Consider the following 27,647-nt stretch of genomic DNA (forward strand, 5'->3'; position numbering starts at 1 on the left):
AGAAATGGTTTAAGAGGGAAGCAGTGAGATTATTCCCAGAGTCAGACACTGTTGGCTGGCTGACCCAACTGCCAATTCCATTCACCCTCTTTCTTGATGCCTTACACTAAAGAGGATGGAGAAGTGAATTACACACTTTTCCAACCTAATATGTAGGTCGGGGCAGTCATATGAAAAGGTCTGGCCACTTAGACATAAATGATAATATTACTATGTGGTTTTGAGAAAGATCGTGCATCCTATACACCCAGGGTGAATATAGCTACCTTGCTGCCCTGCTTATTCTTGCCTCCTGAGTAAGTGATGTGATAGCTGGAGCTGGAGCAGCAATATTGCAACATGAAGGAAAAAACAGAGATGCTGGACCTGACAACACTGAGCCACTTAAGCAATACCAAAGCTGCCCATTTCCATAGTCTTGATGTGTGAAAATAAACAAACTAGAAAAGCACTATTTGTTTAATCCATTGTTTGTTAGGCAATGTGTTAATTACAACCAAAAAGCATTTCTAACTGATATTCTCCCCTTTCTCACACATATGTATTTTAAAGTTTAGCCTTGAAGTAGAGAATTTGTGGAACAGTAGGCTCTTGTTGTGAGTCATTATATTCAAAGGCCATGAGCTCAGGATTTTCATTTTGATTAATATATAGTGGCCACTTCCACTAGGTCACTCTTCCCCCTAAAGGACATCTCTTTTATATTCCATCACATATTTTTAATGATTTGTTGACATTTCTGTTCACCATTATCAGAAGTGAAATCTTCAAGGGCAGAGTTCCTACCTTCTATCTTTGGTATCTTAGGCACTTGGCTTGGTGTTTGGCTCATGATAGTTTCCAATGAATGTTACTTGATTACATACATACATATACACATAACTAATTGGAGCCTGCTCTGAACTGAATGGCTGACTTAGGGATGACCTACTCAGAATATCATCGCTTCCAGGTATGAAAAATAGATTTCAATTTTCAGCAAGGAAATAATCAACACAAGACCAAAATAAATAATATCACCAAAGATTTACGCTGTAAACCTTTGCCAGCATCTCTGGGCTTAAATTTATAGGTGACAAGGTAAACCCAGTTCACATGTTTTTCCTTCTTCTGAACTCCTTTTAGCATTTGCACCCTGCATCATTTATTGAGACTGGAGTCATGAGTCCAGAGTAAAAGGAGTGATTCTAACCACAAATAATCTGTATAAATTAACTCCCCCAAGCTGTGGCTATGCCAAGAGGCTTTCATTAACCTATAAAGCTCATAACCTTCATCAGATCCCAGTATCCCTGCTCACCCCAAAAAAATTACTTTTAAAAAGACCTAAAACTAAAAACGATCTGCTTGTCATGAAAATACAGAATTCAGACAAAATCCCTAGGAAGGACTTCCAACCATGTAATCTTTTATTGATCAGGTGCCTATTAAGCTTTATAACATGTCAGGAAATTTTAGGAATTTGAGACAAATAAGTGATTGCACAAACATCCACTCCCCTCATAAAGGGGGTGAACCAAGTTAACAATCAATGAACCAGATTAATGAACCAGATTAACAATTCTAAACTCCTCTTACACAGAAATTTGGGAACACATGCTATATCCAGGACTCAGTTTACTCAACTCTAAAAGTCGATATATTTTAATCTTTAAAGGCTAATTCATTCATTCAACAAATGTCTACTAAGCAAGTCTTCTCCAAGCCCCCATCCTCCACACACGCATCATCTCTATAAGTACCAGCACACAATGGTAAACACGCAGCCATAGCGAAACTTCCAGTTTAATAAGGAAGACAGGGCTTCCCTGGTGGCGCAGTGGTTGAGAATCTGCCTGCTAATGCAGGGGACACAGGTTCGAGCCCTGGTCTGGGAAGATCCCACATGCCGCGGAGCAACTAGGCCCGTGAGCCACAACTACTGAGCCTGCGCATCTGGAGCCTGTGCTCCGCAACAAGAGAGGCCACGATAGTGAGAGGCCCGTGCACCGCGATGAAGAGTGGCTCCCGCTTGCCGCAACTAGAGAAAGCCCTCACAGAAACGAAGACCCAACATAGCCAAAAAAATTAATTAATTAATTAATTAATTTTAAAAAAAACAACTAGTAAATTGGCCACATAAGATCTTTAAAAAAAAAATAATAAGGAAGACAAAGAAACAAGTATTTGAATTTCTTGTGATGAGTATCTTCAAAGAATCTACTATTTTTAATATTTATTTTTGTTTTAAAATTTATTTTATTTTTATGAATATTTATTCTAATAACTAAAAATTAAAATCTTCCAAAGAAGCTACTTGTGGTTGATGGGTATTTTAATATTTGAACATTCAAGTTTAGAACCTTAATTCAGCTATTAACTATACAATATGCAGGACAAAAATGAAACACATAATAAATATCCAAGGATTATTTTTCTTTTTCCCTTGTGAAAATCAGGGGGAAACGCAAAAGAACCCAAAGTACTGCTCATATCATTTATATACCTAACAAGTGAGTTTCAGAATGCACCACAAAAACAATTTTATTCTTTTCTCACCACTGCCCTTGCCTTTCTTGCCTATGGAGCTTGTTCGTCTCTATCCCCTTGGATGTCATTGAAAGCCAGTGCTTTGACTTTTAGATTGTTCCCAGATAAAAATTCCTTCCTTCTCTTTAGTACCAAAAGAAAAAACAAAAACAAACAAACAAACAAAAAAACCCACTAAACTCACATAGAATTAGGTTCCACATAATGATCAAAACTCCAATGTCCATCTGAGTTAAAGTTTCTCCTCTCGTCCAGCACTGGAGAGCGGCGGGAGCAGGAGGGAGGCCTGCAAGGGGACCCGGCAGGCTGTCTCTTCTCCGCTCAGCCAGCTCTGCATTCTCAGCCTCCCTCCACCCCAATCAGGATATGAGTCCAACAGGTCAGAGATGGAAGACATGGCCCGACAAGAAAAGTCCTATCTGAGCAGCGCTCATTTAGCACTGCTTTTTCCTGGGTTTAGTAAGTGTTCAAAGCTGTCTTTTCTTTTCTTTCTTTGTTTGTTTGTTTATTTATTTATTTATGGTTGCGTTGGGTCTTCGTTGCTGCGTGTGGGTTTTCCCTAGTTGCAGTGAGCGGGGGCTACTCTTCGCTGCGGTGCGAGGGCTTCTCATTGCGGTGGCTTCTCTTGATGTGGAGTTCGGGCTCTAGGCACGCAGGCTTCAGTAGTTGTGGCACACAGGCTCAGCAGTTGTGGCTCGTGGGCTCTAGAGCACAGGCTCAGTAGTTGTGGCGCACGGGCTTAGTTGCTCCGCGGCATGTGGGATCCTCCCAGACCAGGGCTCGAACCCATGTCCCCTACATTGGCAGGCTGATTCTTAACCACTGAGCCACCAGGGAAGCCCTAAAGCTGTCCTTTCTAATCCCATTTTAATCAGTTCTTTGAAGACCCTTGGGCTCTGGGGGGATTTCTCATTGCAGAGTGTGACCTGATTCTGGTGAGGCTTTCGTGACTGGACACTTACTACCCTACTTAAAGCCCCTGGGTATCTGTACGTCACCTTCAGATTTCGCCCAGCCCCTTGTATATGAATTAGGAAAAGGTGCCTCCTCCAGATTGATGAATTGCAGAAAGCACCCTCCCACCAGGTTGATGCAGCCCTGCACATAAGCACTAGGCAAGCAGTTCTTTCTCACCCTTCAACTGGGTGCTTTTCTGCAGAGCACAACCTCACAATCACATAGCTGCAGCCCTGTGCCCTCCGCAGACTGTCTACAGGGCATTCAAAGTTTCTCCACCAAGCCCTTCTGGTTAGGATCTAAGCAAACACATCTGCCCTGTGTGCTCACTCCCCGCATACGTAGTGCATAGAAAACCCAGCCCTTCTACCTGTCACAGGTGGCAGTGCAGTTGCCTGCCAAGTTCAGCTTTCTTTTCTTTCAACCCTCTGGGAGACAGATCTACACCCAGCCTCTTGCATTGTATATTTTTCTGCTGTGAATTAAAAAGCAATCTATTACATCACCCTAATTCCAGGGGAACATAGCAACGGTTTCCATGAAGCAGCAGCACCCCTCACTGGAGTTGAAGTGAGGAGACAGTACATAACCTCCCCCCCACACACACATCCTCTACCTGCACATCTAGAGCACACCAGAAACTCTCTAGACTCCAATTTCCTACCTCTCTCAGCTTCTTGGACTTTAACTCTTTTGTAATCCACATGGTTTAAAGATACTTCGTTCACATCCAGCACAGGGCATCTGGCAACTCTTGCTTTGGAATATGGGGTAGTGGGCACCCTTTGCCTTGGAGCTTCAATCAAAATTAAGACTAGAATGTTTTCGTTTTTATATTGTGTAACAGTAATTAAAATCAGAATTTACAGAAGATCCAAGGAGAAACATTTTGAAAGAAGTTGAAAAAAGGAATATTTATAAGCAAATTAAATGTAAATTTTAATATTTTAAATATGTGTATTATGTAGTTACAGAGACATGTGTATTAGGCCTCCAGAACTGATCAGTCCTATTCTGGAAAAAGAGTTACACAGAGGAATTTCACAGTCACTTGGCAGATGAGCAAGGGAAGTCTGAGGCAAGAGATATTGCCCAGATGATTAGAGGGTTCAGGTAGCCATATAATTTAATGCCCAAACCTGACACTTTGGGGAAACAAAGTGAGCACTGTGAACACACCGAGCTGACAGATGTAAACCAGAACTGTTCCAGACAAACTGGACACGCCATATATGAATCGAAATAACTGCACACTGCTGACTGGTAGTAGAAACCGGCAATGAAATGGATTTCTAAATTGAGCCAATCAGTGGACATTCACTCCAAGAGGAACGTTAGTGAGAGTGATCAGAATGGGGACATGGAAGGCATTTTAATTTGTAACTAATGATGACAGCACGTCGACTCTCAATGTTCTTTCTGAATGAAGGATGGTACGCTTTATGGGCCATATTCAAAAGGCATTATCCCAGAAGTGAGGTTTGATTAATCATTCAAATAAATACAGTTGGATTAGTAAAAATGAATTAAACTAATAAAAAGTATAAACTAGAAAGAGTGGTCTAGATGTCCAAACGCGTGTGTTTGACTTGAAAAAATGTGATAAAGATAAACATGCTATACCAAGGTACTTAAAACAGGGGACTAGAATTGCTTAGAACTGGGGCCCAGCTAGAATACTTAAGGGAGGATGGGGGAAAGGGAGAGATTTCATTTCCCAACTGGCATGCCATTTAGCTAGAAGTGGTACTTTGGTTCCATCCCTTGAAGCTTTCAAAAGGAACTTGGAAACATACACACACACGTGCACATGCACAAACACACACACACACACACATCAAATAAACATTAAAAGTTAAAGCTATGTTCCCAGTTGATGATGAATTTAAGTTAAATTAAAAAGGAAGAATTAAAGTACAAGACTAACTGCCTTCAATTAAACATTATATATGGCTCAACAATTAAGATACCAGTGGTTAACTACAAACTAGAGACCAATAATAGTAACTAATAGTTAGCTGCATGCAGCTTACATGGTATTACTCCTCAAAATAACTCTGAGGGATGAGAAATTATTATTCACATTTTACGGATGATGAAACCCAGATATTGTGAGGTTAAGTAACCCTGTCTGAGGTCACAAAGCTAGGAAGTGATGGCAATTAGAGATTCAAATTCAGGGATCATGCTTCTACCAGGCTGAAAAGCTCTTACATTCATCAATTCTTTGTGCATGTGTGGGAGAGGAAAAAGGGAAAGTGTCTCTAAGGGCAGATCTCAGATTGGTCACAATCTGATAGGTCACAGATTGATAATTTGCTTCAGGATTTCAGTTGCTACACATCACCAACCTTAGGGTATTAAACAGCCTAGACAGAGGTTATGGTAATGCAGTTCAGCATATACATCAGTACTTTCTTTTGTGCGAACACAGCTACTTTTCTTTCTCAGTGAGATTAAAAAATCAGATCTCTCAATTTCAGCTGATTCTGATAAACTCTTGGAAAGGCAAAAGGGTATCTTCTGGAACATCCCAGAAAAAAAAAAAAAAAAAAGCTGCCAACGTGGCTCTGTGGGTATCCGAAGCCCTTGCAGTGTATACACCTTTATCTTCTCCATTGTTGTGTCATTGCTCCTTGATGTACAGTTGTCTATTGGAAAGACATTGTGAAATTCTCTCTTATGAAAGTCAAATGTGTTTGTGGTAAGATAAAAGTAATGAAATACAAAGGAAGAGTGATTTTGCTTCTACTTGGGCACTCCTATTGCATTCCACAAAGAATGGTGTTGGAAGGGGAACTTCTAGCATTTTTAGAGTTTCACTATTTAATAACATTTTAATTTTTAATACATTCAAGTTTCTAGTTTTAGTGACATTCACAATGGAATATACAAGCACACATGTCTTCTAAATATCCTTGGCTCTGTACAAGAATCAGTGGTAAAATTGTTGCTGTAGTTTAGATGTTCTGGCTGGGTTACAAAAGCAGGCAGTTGTTTAACAAGTTAACATTAAATATTAAAGAATAAATGTAGCACTACAGCATTAAGTTGAATTGTCTCTGGCTACATATAACTCAGTCTTTGGTGAACACAAAGTTAGTATATCAGGGTGGAAAAATTAATGACAGTGAAGTTTCGATTTTTGAAATTAAACACAATGTATTTCTAAATATAGAAAGATGCCTGGAATTTTACCTTTAGGATTTTATCTGCAGCTCGGAGCCTATTAAGGCTATTTCCGTGTGCCTTTTTCTCTTTTGTGCCTACGTCACCGATTTAAGGTTTTTATTTATTTAATTTTAAGAAGAAAGAAGAGGTTCTGTAGAAAGCATTGTGCCTGCTAACCACAAGTAGGACTAGAAAAGGACTAATGGGGGGGGCGTCGGGGGGGGGGGGTAGGGTCGTTGCAAGCGGGCGGTGTGGCAACATCGGATGATAAGAAGGAAGATTATACAGCACTCCCCTGTAATCTTATTCCACCCAAGAAATTTGGGAGAATGCGAAAAAGCAGCAGCCCAGCATTCTTGAAGGGGCGTGGCTTCCCTCCAGGGGCTGTCCAATCGAATTCCTTCAGAGGGAGATACCCCGAAAAGATTGATGAGGGTTGCTAGGAAACAGGAGCGTCCCCCTCCCGCCTGACCCAGAGATTGTTCTGCACAAGCCCTCTCCAGGGGCTCGCAATGTGCAGCTGAGCAGCGTGTGGGGCAGAGCTGCACATCGGCCTCCCAGGCTCGCTCCCTCTTTCTCCTCCAGCATGCGGTCCTCCGGTTGCTCGGGGACCACAGGAGAGTTCTTCCAGGGCTGACAGCCCCGGTTCCCCCGCAGGCCAAGAGCTCTAGCAGAGCTTCAAAGTTAGAGCCGACGACCTCCCTGCAGCCCCACTCCCCTTCACCCAACCCCTCCGAAATTCACCAACCTTTGCAGGCACTGCCTAAGGATTTCAAACAGACGTGAAGCAGCCAGCAAAACCGCCCTGGCTTTCTGTATAATAATCTGCTCGTCTAGGTACCCTGGCTCACTGAAGACTCTGCAGATACACCCCTGTTAAGGGAGGGAGGAAGGGGGAGGAAGAGGGAAAAGGAGGAAAGGAGAAAGAGAAAATGAGAAGGAGAGAATGCCAGAAGGTCCGTGCCTCTGCCGAGAGTCCCAATTAGATGCGAAGAATTCAGCCCGGCCAAGGTGAAGGAAAGTTGCTTCCAAGCCTGGGAAGTGGGTTTGCCTGTGCAGAGAAGGAGAGGCACTCGGCTGGGAAGCGCTCCCCCTCCCCTCCTCGGAAGACCACTGGGTCCCCCCTTTTCCCAACCTCCTCCCTCTCTTCTCCTCCCACCCTGCCTTTTCCCACTCCCCACTGACTCGAAGCCTGGAGGCTCTACCGCCAGGCACTGGTCCAGCACGCAGCCTGGAGGGGGCGGGGGCAGGGGGCACTGTGACAGGAAGCGGCGCGCACAAGTTGGCCATTTCGGGGGCAAAATAAGTTCTCCCTTGGATTGGGAAAGACAAAGCCGGCAAGCTACCTCTTTTGTGTCGGATGAGGAGGACCAACCATGAGCCAGAGCCCGGGTGCAGGCTCGGCCGCCGCCGCTGCCACCACGGTCAGCTCCAGTCCCTGCCGGGAGTTGGCGGTTCGAGGTAAGGGGCCCAGAGGAGGACGTGCCCCTCTGGAGGGCGCCCAGTGAGGGCGCGGAGGCTCGGGGGCCGCGTGGCGCAGGCTCAGCCGGGAAAGTTGAGGCAGAGCTCGGACCAGTCCCTGCTGTTCTGCCGGGGGTGGTGAGGATGGGGGACAGAGGCAAGGTGGGTGTGCGTGAGTGAGAGTTTGTGTGTGTGCGCGCGCTCTCGTCTGTGTCTCTGGGAGGGAGGCAGATCTCAGGGCACAGACCTGCGGTCAGGGTGCCCAGGGTTGGAGAGGTGGAGGGACTAAGTGGCGCTCGCAGACGCCCAGGGAGTGCAGTCTCATCAGCCAACCACCTCCAGCCCTGCCCTGGGCTCAGGATAGGTTTCTAATCGGGGATTCCGTAAGCTTTGTGCACTGGAAACCGTGCGATGACTGGCTGCCACAAGGGCGGTTTCCTGTGGGCGCGAGGTTGCCAGGCGAGGTGGGCAGCGGTCAGTGGGTCCTGGTCCCCGTCGCTTCTGCGAGACGCTCTGCTGCCAGAGGCGGCCAGAGGTTTGCTCTCCTGCAAGCACGTTTGGCAGGGATCCCTAACTCGATGTCCTTTGCTCCTTTTGGCTTGAGCGAAAAATCGAAAAGCCAGACGGCGAGCCTATCTCTTCATCGATCCTGTTCCAGTTTCTTATCTGACAGTGAGATAACTCAGAGAGGGCGGGAGATTCGCGATCCAGAAATAGACTAGGAAATATATCCAATAAGCTTGTTTCTTAAGGATTGCATTTAGATTTCCTTCTAGTTCCTTCCCTGGATTAGCAAACGTAGATTCCCAAAGATGTAGCACTCTCAGATAGATATCTTAAGGGGACATGCCCTTGCCTCTTAAGTATTTTAAAGCATTGTAAATTTTAATAACAAACAATAAAACTGTATACTTCTAATGGTCTGTGCTCAAGTGCTCAGCTAATTTACTAATAAAGTTATTTATACTGCTATTTGAATAGTGATATGTTTGACATACACAGCGAGATAGTTACATATCAGTATATTCAAAGTTGAGATTAGTGTGAGTTAAGGATCTCAGAAGCACTTCATTACTTTGTTTCTTTGCTTAAATTTATCTGTGCTACATGATCTTAGAAGTGTTCATTAGAGCTATGTTCTGTTTCTTTGGAAGAAAAAAAAGCATCGATTTGTAGAGAAATATTATTCATTTTCCTAAATTTAAGTCTGCTTTGGTTTATCTGATCACATATTTTAAGGCTGTTACCTGGACTCTAATTGTTCATGTAAATATATGTAATATAGGCATGACAAAAACATTTAGACTGCCAATACCCTAAACTCAGGTAGATTACACACTTCCTACCAAAGATGTTTAGGATACTCTATTTGTTAATACTTCTATAGTGCTATGCACATTTTCCTCAAAACAGCCCAATAGAATTTGAATAGATTTTGGAAGTATTATACACCAGACTTTAATAAAGTGATCTATTCCCTTCCATCATGTGAGTGTCTGGTATTTACAAAGATTTCTCACACCTGTAGGTTCTAGCTGTTCATCCTTTCAAGTTCTGATCACCCAGCAGGAGTGCCTGGGTATTTTGAATAGACCTGCCCTAAGGCTGTCTTGATTTCTGTTCAGAGTAACACAGGTGCTCAGGATGGAAACAGGAGAAGTCTTGAAATTTATATTTTCACAAATAAGACAATGAAAATTTCATAGTATCTACATTCATTGGGCTAAAAAGAATGATAAATGGTAAAAATAACTTTTAGAATTGATAAGCCCCTCCCCCCCAAAAACAAAACCCTACTCATAAAACCTCTTGTTCTGTGAGCTAGATTCATGCCAAGGAAATGTGAAACTCAACTTGCAGAAAAGTAAGCCAACAAAAGGAATAGATAAAATTTGGAGACAGGGAGAGAGAGTCACCTCTTGATTTAATTGAATGGGATTTTTCAGACTTCAGAAATATCTAATCAATACATTGAGAAAAGGTATGGAAGCCTACAAAAAAAGAAAATATTACAAATAATGAAAATATATTCTATGGTCTTTTTTAAAAGCTGCAGTGTACACATGAAAAGAAATGAGGGTAAGTCAGATGATTTACCCCTACAATTACCAAACATCAAAATGAGCCCACCTCTGATTTTATGTCACTGCAATTAAAATGGTAAGTTAAACAGATGCAAAGATAGCATAAAATGCAGTGATCTTTATTTTTTATCAAATTTAAATTAATATTTTTATTGAATGAAAGAAATAGGATAATTGGCAAAAGGTCACCTGTCTCACTTCTCTACTTCATGACAGGTGATCAACCAGAACCACACAGAGCAAGGACAGTCTTATTTTGAAAGATTCCCAGCAATCACATTTTTACAACTTCCCTGGGTAACTTTTTCTCTTTCTCCTTTTATGTCAAGCTCTTTTTATCAAATTAAACCATTTTCTCTTTCTTGTCCATTCTAATAGATATCAGTCACAAAATCATACTTGATTTCTTTCTCCAGGGTTGTAGCTACCTCCTGCCAAAATATAGCCCATTATCTTGGGGATGAAATGTTTCATTTTGTTGTCCTGCACTCAACATGGTCCCAAGATACCATTAAACAAAAGAAAATTACTACCTAATCTCCATTGAAAGCCAGCACAGTATGCATTTACGCATGTTTGAATATGGCCTGAGTTCCAGGGTAAGACTTGTTTCTCCAGGGTTTACTCCCCAAAAAAATAGTAATGTTTACTCATAGTTGTCTCACTTTGCTATTTTACACTGAGTTTAGTGTGCATTTTTGTCTCTCCAGAGACTCTGCTAACTGCATCCAATTCTGCATTACATGAATTTGTTGAAATTGCTCCCAAGAAGCAGCATAAAATTGTAGAAGATTATCTACCAAGACGGTACACATAAAATGAGTACAATCATAGTCATCATTGAGAAGGTAGAAACTATTAGGTCATCCCCCTCCTTCTTCTTCTAATGTAGACTTGGTCCCCATAGCACACCATATTTTGGAGTACTTCAGTGCAGCCTGATTTTAAATGGCTCACGTAATGACTTCTTCTAGCACCTTTGAAAGACTATTCCACAGTCTAAGAGTTCTCCCTATCAAAAACTTTGTTGTGATATTCAGCCTAATTTTCCTCTGGTCCCATCTGATCTTGTTACTTATTCCCTATTATAACCCCTCTGGACCAGTCCATTCTCTTGCCTGATTTACAGTCTTCATCCACCCTTTATACACGACTTGTAAAATACAAAAGCTTTATAGAGTTACAGGAGAGAACACAAAGGTGACAGTTTTATATCTGCACATCTTTTCTAAATATTTAAGACACATCTTTCAGGTCATTCATATGTATATGTGTGATTATACATTCCCAATAATTTATTTTAGTAATGTAAGTCTGAGAAAACTTTTCATCTCTGACATTCATGACCTACGTGAATATTGAGATAAGTAATGTTCTATGTGGATGCACATTTATGAGACATTTTCATTGCAAATTTGATGTCAACAGAACCCTGTCAACACCCACATTACAAGGGAGTTCTGTGACATGCTGGTCTGACGCTCCACTGAGCCCCAGAAGCTGTTGGCATGTAAATTCCACTATTGAAATGAAAGTGATTTCCATAATTAATAGAATGTGCTAGGAATATAATAGTGTCTATATTGATAGTTAAATGCATACATTAACATGATAGAGCAATTCTGTTAGAATACAGCAGCCCCTTCCTACTAAAACACTCTGAAAAGCCAGCAGAATTAAGCTTGAATTTATGACTCTGCTGTATCATGAAAAGTAAGCTCAAATCATGCATACATCAATATGGAATCTATTTAGATTTCTATGGAGGTACCATATGTGAAGGTTACTTTAAAAATAGAAAAGCCTGAAATAACCGCAAGAGAGGAACAGGTTTTCACTTTGTTCACTTACAATCTGGTTCCAAGACATCCTTGGGTAGGATTCCTTAAGAGTCTCGAGCAAATATCTTGGTAGACTCACCAACCCACTCAACTGTTTCTTCAAGTCCCAAGCATTGAAAGGCAAGTTCTGCCAGACAGTAGAAGAGTGATAGGAATCAGGAAATCAGCTCCTGGGTTACACTTGGCAAGTCCAGAAAATAGCGAATCAAGAGGGAGGTGAATCAGCAGCTAAAAACACAACTTAGTGCTGTTCCTTTACTGCTTGGGGATCATTAAGATTGTAAGTAGAAACATTTACGTGGATTGTTAAGGAAACAAAAAGCAGAAGTGGCATTCCAAAACTGAATATAGCTTTAGAGGGATAAACTTAGACAGCATGGAACAAATAACTTTAAAACCAGTATTCTCTCTTCTGAAGCCCCAAAGTGTTTTTATAGTGCCACTTACCACAGAGTGGCGAGTGCCCTCAAAATGATTTTCCTTAGAAACAGAGGGGAAATTGATTCTCTTGGTATACGAAAAGTAGGCCATTAATATGCTTGTGACTCCTCCCTGGGACAGACGCATTCTAAGAAGTCTGAGTCTACACAGAAGGTATAATATCCCCACCAAATGAGTAATCTTTTTATTGAGCTGGAAATCGTACACTGAGCTTTTAGGAGCAGAATAGAGAAAAAGATCTTGAAAACATTCAAAGAGAATCTATATAAGCATAGACGAAAGCATCATACTTGGAAATAAAATCATATATAGCGAGGTATCTCGACAGAAATCTCACGTGTTTAGTCCTTATTAGAACTTACTTCACTATCATTGCCTCTGCACAATATTGCCTTTGCCAACCCGCCACACACACACGACATTTCAGTAAATTCAGTTGGAAGAATATAGGTATGCACCAGACAGAGAGAAAATTTCAAAGCCGTGATACTAGACACATAGTTTGAAAAAAAAATCACAACTTGCATATATGTAGCATGGGAGTAGTATTAAGAGTGTAACATTTTGACTAGATTACCGTAAAAAGAGATTACATTAAAGAAAAGGTAGCTAATAGGGAAGCAACCAGTGAGTAAATATTATTAAGCACCTAGTATAAGCAAAACAAGATTCAGGACATACAAATGGGGACACACAAAAAAAATAAGAAAACACACACAAACTCTCATAAACATGTTGAAGGTATTCCAAAAATCAAACTTGACACTCTAGAGAAGACGTTACCGGAATTATCAACTGAACAAAAAAGTCTGTTCCTTCACTTAAAAGATGTATTTAGATTTTAAATTCCATATATAGATATTCTATCACCCTATGGAGACACTGTGCCAGATGTTGTAAGGTGATGAAACTGTCATAATAATAGATAATTATTGACAAATTGCCATGTTCTGAGACCTCTGCGGAAACATTGCATTACCTGATTTAATACTCACAAAAACCCTATGAGGTAGGTGCTATGATCCCCAATTAATAGAAGAGGAAATGGAGGCCCAGAGATACATTTTCTGTAGCTCGGATAGTTAACAAGGCAAGAACTAGAATTCAAAACTTAACTTTCTTATCCCAGGTCCTATTCTATTTACTACTAAGCTACCTTGCCTCCCAATTTATGTTTTATGTGGGACTTCATTTCATTCACCAAATATTTTCTGAGCTCCAAGTAGAGGAACATTCTTTGGTTAAAAAAGAGAGACAGACAGACAGACAGACAGACAGACAGACAGACATGGTGAGAGAAATGGAATCCGGAACAGAATTCAACAGGCTCAGCCTCTCTCCTCCCCCAGAGAGACACAATCTCTTCTGAAGGGTGAAGAAACACAAACAGAAGAAATAAACTAAGAAATTATTTACAGTTAACTAGAACTAAGGGGGAGATAGGTTTATTAACAAGCTGAGAAATAAACATTAGGTGTGAAAATGTGAGAGAAATATACTTCCTAGGGCCTGATTTCAGTGAATATTGCAATCTGCACAACTAAATCCAGGTGGCAAGAATACAGTCTCACAAATAGCCAGCCAGGAGGTGAATAGCATTTCGGCTCGTTAAGGGTAAAATGATGATATTTCTCTCTTTATGACCTAACTACTTCCCACCAAGAAAATGAGCTGGTAAAAATGTTTTGTAGACTAGTACAAATTTGAAATTTGTTTACCCAGCTGAAATAGTCATTCATCTGTATCTAAGAAACTCTCAGCATTTCACACATTTGGGCATTTATTCATAATACAGACAACAGCTTGAAAAAGGAAGGGCTCGAGGGTTTCAAATTTTAAACACCCTAAGAACAAGAGACGCAAAGCCACCTGCCAGAGATTCCAAAGGCTCAGTCAGTAGGGTGGCTCTGGGAAAACCCACAGACCTCGTGATTCTCTGACCTGGGTGCTTTCCCACAGGCAGAAAACCTGCTGTCTTGGTTGCATGAATTTGTATTTCATTTCAGACAACCAAAGAGCTGAAATAGGAGTCTTTACTTGAAGGTCTTTCTCTGACTTGGGATTTGCCCTAGAGTATTTTATGGACATAAATCATAAATGGATATCACAGATCTGTCCCTCCATCTGGTGGAGGCAGTTTCTTCTGATTGTTAATAATACACAGCAGATAGATTATTAGTAATATTGTGTATTTTGCTTAACAGTTTCCATGCACCATGTGTTGGTGAATATAACATAGCAGAAACTGCTTTCACAAAATATGTCAAAATACATGCCAATTTGGGAGATGCCACTACAAGGTCAGAAATGGAATTTTTATGTCTCAAGGAGAAAAGGAGATCTGGAGAATATAATTAACACTTTCTATTTTGAAGCATCTTATTTTTCCTAAAAAAGCAAAGACCCTCTACTTGCTAATGCATCAATCCCAGTGATTTCTGTCAAGTCCAGATATACTGGTGGCCAGACCATACCTCCCTTCAGAATTAATAAGGAGTCGAGTCATGGGACTTAGATCCTAACACATATCCTCCATAGATTTTGCTCAAGGCCTGCCCTTGGGAGAGATGTTTTAAAGAATGTTAAATCCCCAACTCCCTCCAAAAGAATCTCTTCCAGTACCTGTCTTCGTTCCTTAAGTTCTCTGAATTTTACCTAAAGTATTTCACCCAAGAAATACAAATGACTATATATTTATAGGTCCATGTAGTTCACCAACCCTCCAACACATTGGATTTAAAGGTTCATTTTTTTTCAGAAAAGCTAACTTCTTCCAGTTTGGTGGAGAGTGGCAGAAAGAACAATTATAATTTTTAACCTATTTCACAATTTTGCCTAAGTAAAGCCCTTCGATGGCTATGATTTCCTGAACAAACATGACGCAGAAATTTGAGAGGAAAACAATCTTTCCTATAGTTATTGAACAAATGACTCCCTGCTAGGAAAGCCACTGAGGTGTTATAGAGTGTTTACCCTCCCCACTTTTTTTCCTTCTAAAACTCTAAATGTGTATTTGTTGCTACGTGGTGTAGGTAGGGTGTATCTACCTACACCTTAGATGGTGTAGCATCTAATGATGATAAGTATGGTCCTCAGAGGGAAAGGGTTGGGATGTATGAAGTAGGAGGGAAAGAACCGTGAGAGACAGACTCAGAGCAGTTCCCCTTCGCCCTTCCCTTCCCACCCTCCCAGTTGGTGCGCAAACAACTATCATCCGCTCCCCTCGCTGTAAATAGTGTTTACCAAATTATTGCTCAGAAAAGCCTAGCTCAGAATCACCTTGAAGTCTACTTAAAATGAAGAATACTGGGACAGATGCATTCCAGACTAATTTCCTTTAGGTTGGGGTTCAGGAATTCATGTATTAAATATGCGCCCAGGTTGCTCTTATGCCCACTCAAGTTTGAGAAACACTAGTGTTTTTGTCAGCTCGGGCTGCTATAATCACATCCATAGACTGGGTGTCTTAAACAACAGACATTGACTTCCCACTTCTGGAAAGTGGGAAGTCCAAGATCAAGGTGCCAGCGTATTCGGCGCCTGGTAAGAGCCCGCTTCCTGAAGGACCACCTTCTCACTGTGTCCTCACGTGGTGAAGAAAGAGAGCAAGCTCTGGTTCCTCTTCCTCTTCTCACAAAGATACTAATCCCATCACGGGAGCCCGCATCCTCATGACGTCACCTAAACCTAATTACCTCCCAAAGGTCCCATCTCCAAATACCATCACACTGGGGATAGGGCTTCAACTTACGAATCTGGTGCACAGAAGTGTGGGGAATTACGGTACAAAATTATTCCCCACAGCAAGTCCACTCTAATTAGATTAACCAGTGGCCTCAAATAAATTCTGTGAGCCTGAGAATTAATTAATTCATTAAGCTCAGCTAATAAAGCACAGTCTCCATGACTTGGGTGAATAGATTCATTTTTTGGAAAACTCATACTGTTGTCGCTGCAAAGGAATTTTTCTTCTATTACCTAAAGGAAATTCCACTAAGAGAACGCAAACACGTACAATACCTATCTTTCGGATATTCTTATTAGGAAACTTCCTCATTTTTGACCTTTTATGCTGTATTTTGTAACGGCAATACTGAGATGTTAGAAAGGGAAGTTACTGGTGTTGGAAGAGGATCATCAAGGAAAACGCTATTTCTATTTCTGAGAATAGAAATGCTTCTAGTTTGGTAACTGCACACTTAAAACTCAAATTGTCTTCGGAACTAGATCCTTGTGAGCTAGGGGATGTGGGGAAACGTTGTTTGGTCACAGTCGTCCCCTTTGCCCTCCGGATCTGCAGAGATGGAGCAAATGAAACAAAACAAAACAAAACTTCATTTGGCAACTTCTTATACATTCTCCGCTCAGCTTCTACTTCATTCAAGTGACTGGTTGCTTAGCTGAAGCTAGCAATCCTCACAAACACTGCCAAAGATAGTTTCCTAAGCAGCGTTCAGAGCCACGTGGGAAAAATGCTGGAGAGGGGAAGGAGGGGCGGGCAGCAGGGGGGAGGGGGACCCTTAGGCGGGACCACCAGCTTTACTTCCTAGGGGGTCTAGGCCAACTTTTTGTTCACTGTTTTTCCACACTTAACAGATTTCCTGAAGAGAAAAGCAATAAAAAATAGACCACACCCCCCAACTCTCCCAACCATTACAAAACATTTGCATTTTTAAAACACAGACTGTGGCAGGTACAAAAATGTCCAATTGCTGAAAGCTACACTGTGTCCCTTGCAGAGCCTGGCTCCCTCACCCTCTGTGATGGTTACAGTGTTTATACCTGATAATGGCGCTTCCCCGGGACTCTCCCACTGACACAATAAATCTAGCCAAAGCTAAAAACCCATCACTACCCTAGATTTCCAGATTCTAGAAGGGACACCATCATTTTCCCAGAAAGACGGTTCCAAGTCTTGGAATTGCCTGTGACGTTTCCATTCTGTTTGGTTCTCAGTTAATTCCACCTTCATAATTCATCTGTGCACTGTGTTCTTTTCTCTCCTACTACTGCCAAAACCTTAACCCAGGTTATCAGCACTTGCCTCTCAAACTTCTCCAACAGGTTATCTCCTCCAATCTCCCCCGCTTCATGTATTATTTACTTATCAGATATTTAATGAGTGCCTACTATGTGTCCACTCTCTATTCTACAGATGTTACAGCAGTGAACAACCAAAAAAAAATTTAGAAGTATTTTTGTTTTCATTCAGCTTCCACTAAATAGTGAGAGTCAGACAATAAAGAAGGGAACTAAGGCGCTATGGAGAAAATATAATGATGTGATGTAAGAAAAGGGGGGAAGTTGGAAAAGGCAACATTACTACCAGATCTTGATGAATAACTGACTTTGCCATTCCATTCCTTGGTTTAAAAGGCAATAAAGATAAACTCATTACTTAAAAAGGAAGTTAGAGCTTCCTAGCTTGGCCATCAAGATCTTTTACAAGCAAAGATCTTGTCCTAATGTATATTTCCAACCTTTCTTCCTCAATATGAGCCTCTCCTTTACTCGGATTTCTTTACTCAGATTTCTCCCACAAAAGAGAACTTTGAGTATCTTTGTAAGTCAGAACTTCATTTAGAATGCACTTTCTTCTTCCTTTCTACAAACTGAAACTTTAAGGCCAATTAAAAATCTCACCTCATTTAGATGATGTTTCATCTAGTATGAACAACATTCATACTAATGATGTTTTCATGTGTCTTACCAAGTCAAATTTTTTCCAAAATATTCATGTGATCCTCATCATCTGGGGGCTTGAAACATGAAATACTGTTCTGTCCTGAGTCATAGGTAGACAGAACAGCAATTTGTAGAATAAAATCAGAAGGCAAATTAATTATGTTTCACATTGCCCCTTTTAAATGCATTCAGTAAGCTATATTACACGCTGATGTAATAAAACAAGAAACCTTAATTGCAAAGGAGTCTCCATTTGCAAACTTAGTATGCCTGAACCAATATAATAAATAAAACTTTGAACTTTAGAGTTGGATCTCCTCTCTGTCCCCAGAAGGAGCCTATTTCAGGTCAGAAGTTCAGAAAGAAAGCACCAATGCTCCTAAGATTCTCTTCCACCCTTTGTTGTCCCTCTTACCAACTCAAATTCTGACTCTTCCAAAGATGGAGAGGGAAGGGTGGCCATAGGCAGGAGACATGGCAAATAAGTTCTTATCTAACAAGCTCCACAATCTCTGGGCCCCCAGATTTTTAAGGCTTACTCTGTCTTTGATAGAGAGAGAGAGAGAGAGAGAGAGAGAGAGTGTGTGTGTGTGTGTGTGTGTGTGTGTGTGTGTGTGTGTGTGGTGAGACTTTTTTCTCCTCACTGGGTATCTTCCATGCTGAAATATTAACATTAATTTCTCCCCTCCATATCTCACACTTTAAAAATAAGAATTACTGTTAAAATGTTAATTTTAATCCATAAATTATACCATTTTCCTAAAGGCACTTTGCATCCCAAACAAAATAATGCCATATCAAAATTTCAAATTTTGGCATGAAAAGTGACATCAATTGAATTAAATACATCCTTACTGAATGTCCACTGTTTTCAAGGCACTGGGCAAGGTACCGAGGAGGATACAGAGAAGAAAAAGTTACCGTGTCTTCCTAAGAATGTATAATCTTATAAAAGAGATGGGCTATACATATATGTAACTAAAGTAACAGGAAAATTCAGGAGCTCACCCGTGAAACCCTTGAGTGAGTAATAACACTTGTGGTTGGCATAACAATAGAAAGTACCCTGTGAAAAATTTGCTTCTGTCCTGGACCTTGAAAAATGGTTAAGATTTCAGAAAGTGGAGACAGCCACTGTAGAGCTATGCAAGGGTAGAGAGGTGGTGAGGGGGAGCTGTTGGGGGAGCAGTGTGTGACCTGACTGAGTTGAAGAGTAGGGTGTATGCAGGCCAGGGGGAGGCGAAGCTCTGAGAGCATATGGAACAATGGCTAACATTTCTCCTGTAGGCCAAGGAAAACCTCTGAAAGCATTTGAGCAGAGGAATCTTAAAGCACAATGTGAAGATAAATATGAGGAAATAAAGGTTTGGGAGTCAGGGAGATGAGTTGGGTCATTATGGCAACAGTTCAGGTAATGATGGCCTAAACTAGGGCAGCGGCAACGGGAATAGAAAACACAGAATGAATCTGACACAAAGATAAATAGTGCCTGGTAGGTAAGAATTAGCTGTTGGGTGAAAAAGTCCAGCCAAAACAATTAAGCTAATCATCTTTCTCCTTCTACAATAGAAAGGGGGTCATGCAATATCAAATCCCTGGTTTAATAAAGGGAAAGGGGGGGGGGTTAAAAGGCTATTTTTCAGGAACTTGGGTGGAAAAAATGTAATATTCAAAGTACTGACTATTTAAAAACAAGACTTAGAAATGAAATCAGTATTTTCTACATGGCTATGATTTGATAGCATTTATCCACAGACAGCACATTAAGCCACCATGGTCTCTCCCCAGCCTCCTTGAATTTTGTCTTCCCCCTCTAAATCCATCCACCAGGCTAGAGCTGGAAATATCTTAATACAAATCTGAGCATGTTTCCCTCTGCTTAAAACTCTCCAAAGATTTTCCATTGCCCTCAGGCTAATCAAAACATGCTTTACCTGGCCCACTATGATCTGCATATGTCTCCAGCTTTCTGTCCCATCCTTTTCAACTCACTCCTCTTCTTTCCATCAAACTGAATGGCTTCAATGCCTTGCCCTCTCTCTCCTCAGGCCTTCCCATAGCTGGGCAACTTCCCAGAGCCTGGGCACACTCAATTTGAATTTTCAGGGCTTAATTAGAATTCTATAACACTTCTGACCACCTATAGTGTAATAGGTTAGTTCTTGCTGCTATGCACTCCGCAAGCTCCCTGTACTTCTCTTCATCATGCTTTACGATAATCGTCTATTTCCCCACTGGGGTCTGTAAGGACTAAAAAGACAGAGACCACGCCTGCTTATTCACAGCTGTATCTCTGTTACCCAGCAGAGCAAATCACACATAGTAGAAGATCAATAAATATTTATTGAATCAACGGAGTAGGGGTTTAATTAAATCACTCTGGAGCTCATTGTCCTCATTTTAAAAATCGGATACTGATTTTAAAATTCCTTTTAGTCGTATAGTTCCTACAAGTAACCTTTGTCAATAAAGAGGACGGAATTCAGCATCCCAAGTCAGAATCAGTATCCTACTATACTCAAAAAATCAGTGGGTCCTGTTTATAAATTTATATTTTAATTGCTGTTTAGATAGGAAAGTCATTGGAGGGATGAACTGGGAGTTTGGGGTTAGTAGATGCAAACTATTACATATAGAATGGATGGACAACAAGGTCCTACTGTAGAGCACAGGGAACTATATTCAATGTCCTGGGATAAACCATAACGGAGAGGAATATAAAAAAGAATGTAAATATATGTATAACTGACTCACTTTGCTGTACAGCAGAAATTAACATAACATTGTAAATCAACTATACGTCAATTAAAAAATAAATATGTAGCAAAATCATTAATAACAATGCTAGTAATATGTTTCCCTATTCCTCAATCTGTCCTCATTCTGCAAACCTTTCTCCTCTTTACTTCACCTTAAACAGTGAGATCTGGGTAAAAAAGAGATAGAGAAAAATAACCATAAAAACTGAGAGTTGAGTAAACTTCCCAAGAAAGTCACCTTCCAGGCAGATTTCCTCTTCCCCAGAACTCTCATAAATGGAAACACATTTCAGACATTTTCATAAAAGAGGATGCAGAAATCTCATTTGGTAATACTAATTTCCACCAGCTCCAGTGAATAACACCTCAAGGTGTTCCATTTAGTGCAATCTCGCTCACAATACTTCTCAAAAATAAAATAAATGTGGCTCACACACATATTCTCTACAGCATTTTTAGGAGAATTAGAAGCCAACTGTGAATAACAATAACTTTTATTGAATTCTTACTGTATGCTAGGTACTGCTTATTTGCTTTAGTTATATGAACTCATTTAATCCTCAGAATAGCCATCCATATGAGGTAGGTACTATTATTATTCCCATTTTACAGAGGAGGAAACTGAGGCACTAACACAAGTTTACAGAGTAACAGCATAGGTAGGATTTAGACCCAGCAGTTTTAGCTCATGAATTTGACCAGTTGACTATACTGCTTCTTTAGTGAAATCATCCCCAAATTAAAATGTATAATATGCAAAAAACATTTGGAATAACTATCTTCTATTCCTTGATTTGAAAAACAATACAAAACCTGGTAACATTCTGAGCTCTTTGTAAGAAATAAAAATCAGTAGTATAGTCAGATATTGGCCCAATTTGCTAATACTATTAACAGAATATGTTTAACTGTTTACATTTATTATTTTCACCTAAAACCTTCTAATTCCAGTAGCTTGAGAGTCAGCTAAAACTAAAAGAACCACTTCTAAAGCCTTATTTCTTTACAAATAATTTGTTCTTTTGATTTCTAGAACTTGCCCACTCCTTGAAAAGGCAGAGTGACAATGCTTTTAATCTTTTAATTAGCGAGAGAGAATTGAAAAAAGAAAAAAATCACTTCTCTTATTTTTGGGAGAAAGAAAAGATCTCAGATTCTTTTGTGTAAAACAAAAATAACTGATACATGGGTGAAACCAGTGGTCAAGCAAAGGAAACTGTCCTACTTTATTCCTTTTCCTGTCCGTCCAGCTCTCAGAGTAGGTATCTTTACATGTATCTAATCCTTGAATTGATTTATTAAGCTGAGTTTACAAGCTAAAGAGGAAGAGGTCCAGAGGAGATAATTACAGGAATACAAATCAAGAGAGACAGCTTTGAAAGAATAGTAATTTTGCTTTTTGCAACTGACCTTAAATCCCTAGGAGGAGAACAGAACAGCTTAAAGCAACCTTTTCTCTCTATTCAGAAGTGATCGCGAATTAATTGTGCAGTTTAGCTGAACTTTGCTTTCCCTTGTATCCTAGGAGGAGATCTCTGACAGACTGGGAATTTTTGCTTGTTTGTAATGTAAACTCAGTATCTAGAGGTAGTTCTTCACACTGCATGGGCTCATTGGAAAGCCCTAATTCCCAAAACAAACAAAGAGGGAAAGCTGAACAAAATAATCCATCAGTAAAAGGGATAATAGAAAAAAATAGAACGCTGGAAAAAAATCTTTATTTTGATCATTTGATTTTAAATAATGCCTGAGAACAATCCTGGTGACATCAGAAGTCTGATGACAAAATCCAAACTTGCTCATCAATGAAGGTGTATCAGGCTTGTGCTTTACATGGATTTATCAGTTGCTTTGATTATAAAAGCACTTAGTGAAAATTTTGTCTATTTTTGGTATATCAACTAGTCCATGCAGGTCTAGCAAAATGGAGGTTTGAGCGTTTGCTGATAAATAGCAACACTGCTAAGTACTAACTGTGATAGTTAAAATTAGAGCATTACAATTCTAACTTCCTTAAATTGGATATTTCCATGCATGCACATACCATTTCAGTTAGTTAATATTACCCTTATGATGCTAATTCTATAGCTTCCTTCATTTAACCATGACATTTTTATTCATCCATTCAACAACTGTTTATTAAGCACATATATTGAATTTGTACTAGGTTAGGCACTGGCAAGCAAAGACAAAAAAAAAAAAAAAAAATGGTCCTTGCCCTCAGAGATCTTTATTTACAATTATAAAACTCTACATTTTAAGTTTTATTTAAGTATGAGTGGCATCATAGTCTTTCATCTAATATTTCAGGCAAAATTAGTCAGTAAAGGCTATCAGGACTGAATCTGCTTCCTTGGGCTTCCCTGAAACAAGGCCAGAGGCTTAAGAGTCACCCCAAACAAAGTACCTTTCCTGTTTTCTTAGTACCAAGGTTTGCTTAATGCTTTTACAGAGAAAAACATGTTGCAATGTAAAATACAAAGATGACAACTAAGGAAATGCTCTGGGGGTCGAGTCCTTGATATCTTGGTATGTGTACAACTGCCTCCATTTACTTTAACTTAGTATATTTTTGCCACATCAATCTATTCTTCCCAGAAACTTGGACTAAGCACCTTCTGTAGTCCCTGACCCTGCAATAAGTGCTGGGGATCTGTACATTTGACCTTCTGGTCCTATGTGTGGAACTTAAAATAAGTCACATGGATAGTGTCTAACTTATTAATGACCATATACTCAGGATTTTAAAAAATTCAAGATGTACTCAATGGAATGTAGACTCAAAGAACCATATTGTCTAATGTTCTTTTCCTGAGGTTAGAAAGAATTTGGTCTAATTAAGGAGGCACAGTATTCTCTGACAATTAAAAAAACAAAGGAATCTAAATCAAATGGCACTGGAAAATGTACCTGGACCAGTGTGAATTTCACAAAATAAAAAGCATTTTTGCTGCCAATGTTGTTCTGAAATTAATTGCAAAGTGTGTTTTTTAAATGACTTATCAAAAATCGTTAACCCAATCAATAAGTCAACTGAGGCTAGAAACCAACTAGCTAGTAAATTGACTTATTATCTATTATAATTCCTCCATAAAGCAAAAGAGGCACTTTCCTTTCACAGTTTAATGTTTCTACAACTGTGATAAAATTCAATTTATGTGCATACTTTATGTAATAATTTTTTTCCCAAAAGTTGTTCTTAAATTCATGGTGAATCTTATTATGAAGGGCATCAGAGCTACGGAAATACATTAGTTGCAAGCACGCTAACTGCCTATCTTATAAACTATATGTTCTATAATAACTGCAAATATCTTAACCAAATTTACTTTTAAATGCTTCACATTTTGCTACAAATGGAATGATAAACTCTTTTCTTCCATATACTTTCAAAATCCAAAATCACTTGCTTTGAAACACCTCATTACCAGAGTCAGAAATTGTCTCTCAATACCTTCATTATCCCTGCTTGAAAATAAGAACAGTGTCTTATTAATCTCTATACATTTCTTGTAGGGAAAGCCATAACCTGGTCATTTCTATATTGCTGGGGTCTATAGTAATGCCTTAAAAATAGTAAATGATTATTGAACGAATAAATGATAGGCTGGAGGAAGAAATGTAAGAATAAACACTTCGGACACAATGAGCCCTCAATAAATATGTGTTGAATTATAATGAGTTGCTTATGTTGACTGACAGGGTATATTGCCATAATTCAGTGATAAAGTTTTAATATTCTTCTATAGTGGTTGCCTTTGTACCATAAAGAGGAAATTAATAAATGCTAATGATTTTAAATTTTATTTTAATACTTAACTTCATGCATAGCTAAGGTGTGTATATTTAAGAGTCTTGGTATTTCAGTCTTTTGTTCAAACATTCCTGTCACATACCCAACAATTTTTGTGATACTGTTAAAGAACGTCTCCTGAGTAACCTTTATCTTAAAGATGAATTTTTGAAGATATAAACTTCTTATGAAATACAACCTTCTCAGTGATTACTTTCTGCACATATTCTAATATTAAATTATTTTTTAATGTATCTTTACCTTTATACTTTATCATCAGCCCATCTAACCCCCAATAGTCATGAGAGCCAAAACTAGCCTTTTGTCTCTAAACTGAACATCTCCATTCAGATGCTTTACTAGAGTCTCCCATCTTTGTTGAAGTTTTTACTCTGTTGAGTTAAAGCAGCACATTAAATTCAAAAACTGCCTCAGATTTTGGGCTAGTATGAAGAAATATATTTTAATACAACAAATGAAGTTAAACAGTATTTTTTTGTTTGGCAAATGCTCAAAAACCTCTCACTAGAAATTCAAAATGTATTTGTAAACTACTTATCTGATGGCAGAGACCATTTTACCAACAATATCACGTGGAGTAATAAATGTAAATAGGGGAAAATAGAGGATCTCAGACCAAGTCCTAGAGACTGCTATTTACAGGTCACACACAAAAAAAGGACCAAAGATACACTGAAGCAGTGGTCACTGAGGTAAGAGGCAAGCCAGAGAAAGTGGTGATCGTCAAAACAAAGAGAGGAAAGTTTTCCCAGAAGAAGGCAGTGGAAAATTGTGCTGATGCGGCTTGGGAGGGCAATTTAGCTGAGAAAATGTATGGGACCAATGTTTTGGCATCTTGATCCTAGAAACGATTGAGATCCGTGTGTTTAGCATCTTAAAAGCCGTTAGAAATTAGCGTGGAGTAGGGAGACAGAAAACTGTTTGGAGAAGACTGAGTTGAAAATTGGATTTGAGGAAGTAGAAACAGTGATTACACCTCATTCCTACAGTTTTGCAGTAATGGTGGGCAAGGAAATGAAATAGTAGCTGGAGGAGAATGTGGGTCGAAAGGAAATCTGTAGCTCTTCAATAAATGCAATATATTGTGTGATTACAAGATATCAATACTGTTTTCAGATTGACTGAATTATATGACATAATTCCTTGAAGAGGAGATTGAAGTAGTACTGGGGCCAGATCAAAAGGCTTTATAAATATGGTTTAGAATTTTGTATATAAGATTTTAGGCTTAGAGTGAGGGTAAGCCATTCAAGTTCAGGCCACAAGGAACTTATTATCTAGTGGGGGAGAGAGGGATCAATCAAATGTCTCAAAGAAACATAAAACTGCAACTGCAATGCACGCTAAAAGTAAGAGATATACAATGCTGTGGGAACACATAATAAGAGGGTTTGATATCACAGAAGTCAGACTCCCATGAAAGAATTGACAAGTGGAGGAGGAGTAAGGGAAGAGGAGAGGAGATCAAATTGTAATCAGTAGGCTGAGCAGGATACCAAATCCTGTGAAAGTGAAAGTGTGGCTCCTGTGAAAAACTGAAAGGTCAAGGTGACTAAAATGCTGAGAACAGGCAGCAACGCGGTATATGCTGAGGGTTGTTCCTCATCCTAAGAACAGTGGGAAATCAGTCAAGCACTTAAAGCAGAAGTGGGGCCATTCATTCTTTTATTTTAAAAAAAAGCGCTCACTGGAATCTGGAGAATGGATGAATGGATTGAGGTCTGAGGGGTCAGGCTGGATACAGATCGACCTGTTACGGGACTTTTGTAACTGTGCAGAACGCAGAAGATGGTAGTTTGGGCAAAGATGGCAGATGCTGACATGATGAGAAGTAGAACGATTTGGAGAAAAAGTTTAGTAGTTAAAAAGTGAAAGGATGGCGATACATGGGTTATGGATATTAGATATCATCTTGGTGTTTAGACAGTTGTTCACAATGAATCAAGCAATCAATCAGAAAGGATTTATCGAGTGCCCGCTATGACAGCAATCTATCATTCCTTTTACGGAAGGCTTGAAATTATTTATGCATTAGAAATAGAGATCGGATTCTAGACATTGTTTATCTCAATTGTTTTTCACACACTAAAAAGAAACAAGCCATTGTTGTTGAATATCCATTGTGTCCTAGTGATCTGGGAACAAACAGTGCATTCAGAAGCTACACGAGGCTCATCCAAAAGGGATGACAAGATCATCTCTACCCAGCACAGCCTGCACAAGTATGGTGCAAGCTGATGAAAGTTGCAGTTGGCTGAGAAGCCCATCAAGGGTGAATCACCAACACAACTGCAAGATTCAACAACGTACTCACTTTCTCCTGATACCGGAGAACTAGTAAACACAAAGTCACAGGTATCATAAATTCCGCTCTTAATGACTGAGGGGCAGTGACAACCTTAACCTTGGGGAGGCCTGGCTAGCATCATACAAACACCAATGAGAGTGACTGATTTTAAAATACTATATTACAAAGATAAACTTTCATGTTTCTCTCCCTCAACTCTCTGGGAAAGATGGCTAAGACTTCACAATAAGTCTAACGAATCTTACAGTGCAAGAATTTTATTCTCAGTATCAGTATTGATTATGGTAGCTGTTAAAGTCTGCTTAGAAGGACACATTTTTCATTAGTCAAACTATTATCTGATACATGAGGAAATCAATTTTGTACTTCTGTTTTCTTCCACTGTTACCAAACTGAATATATTTAAGAGAGAAAACACAGTGAGGAAGACGAGCTCCACACTTGATGCTGGGAGAACCTGCTGTGAATACCGATTCTATCATTTGTAAATTGTGCTATCCTGAAAGGTATACTGAATCTCTCCAAAACTCAATATACTGTCTACCTCACAAGGTTGTTCAGATCAAGGAAGGTAACAAATATAAAAATACCTGATCG

General features: G+C 39.6%; 2 protein-coding genes and 1 pseudogene across 6 annotated transcripts in view; 2 read left to right on the forward strand and 1 right to left on the reverse strand.

The window, feature by feature from the left end:
- Positions 1–27,647, forward strand: part of LOC309666475 (protein ILRUN pseudogene) — a 725,371-nt pseudogene that overhangs the window by 550,995 nt on the left and 146,729 nt on the right. The gene's annotated exons all lie outside the window — the stretch shown is intronic.
- LOC309665798 (uncharacterized protein) overlaps positions 1–27,647 on the reverse strand; it is a 437,009-nt gene that overhangs the window by 306,926 nt on the left and 102,436 nt on the right. The window contains exon 1 of one of the 4 annotated variants that reach the window (XM_082472532.1): positions 7,406–7,485. The exons of the other annotated variants lie outside the window; for them this stretch is intronic. The gene's annotated coding sequence lies outside the window, so the exon portion shown is untranslated. Of the gene's footprint in view, positions 1–7,405; positions 7,486–27,647 lie in introns of those variants that run through there. 4 annotated transcript variants of the gene reach the window in all.
- Positions 7,533–27,647, forward strand: part of GRM3 (glutamate metabotropic receptor 3) — a 237,490-nt gene continuing 217,375 nt past the window's right edge. Inside the window, exon 1 of the mRNA XM_082472476.1 lies at positions 7,533–8,118. The gene's annotated coding sequence lies outside the window, so the exon portion shown is untranslated. The remainder of the gene's footprint in view (positions 8,119–27,647) is intronic.

Source organism: Balaenoptera physalus (genome assembly GCF_965194825.1).
Source record: "Balaenoptera physalus genome assembly, chromosome: 8".
Lineage (NCBI taxonomy): Eukaryota > Metazoa > Chordata > Mammalia > Artiodactyla > Balaenopteridae > Balaenoptera > Balaenoptera physalus.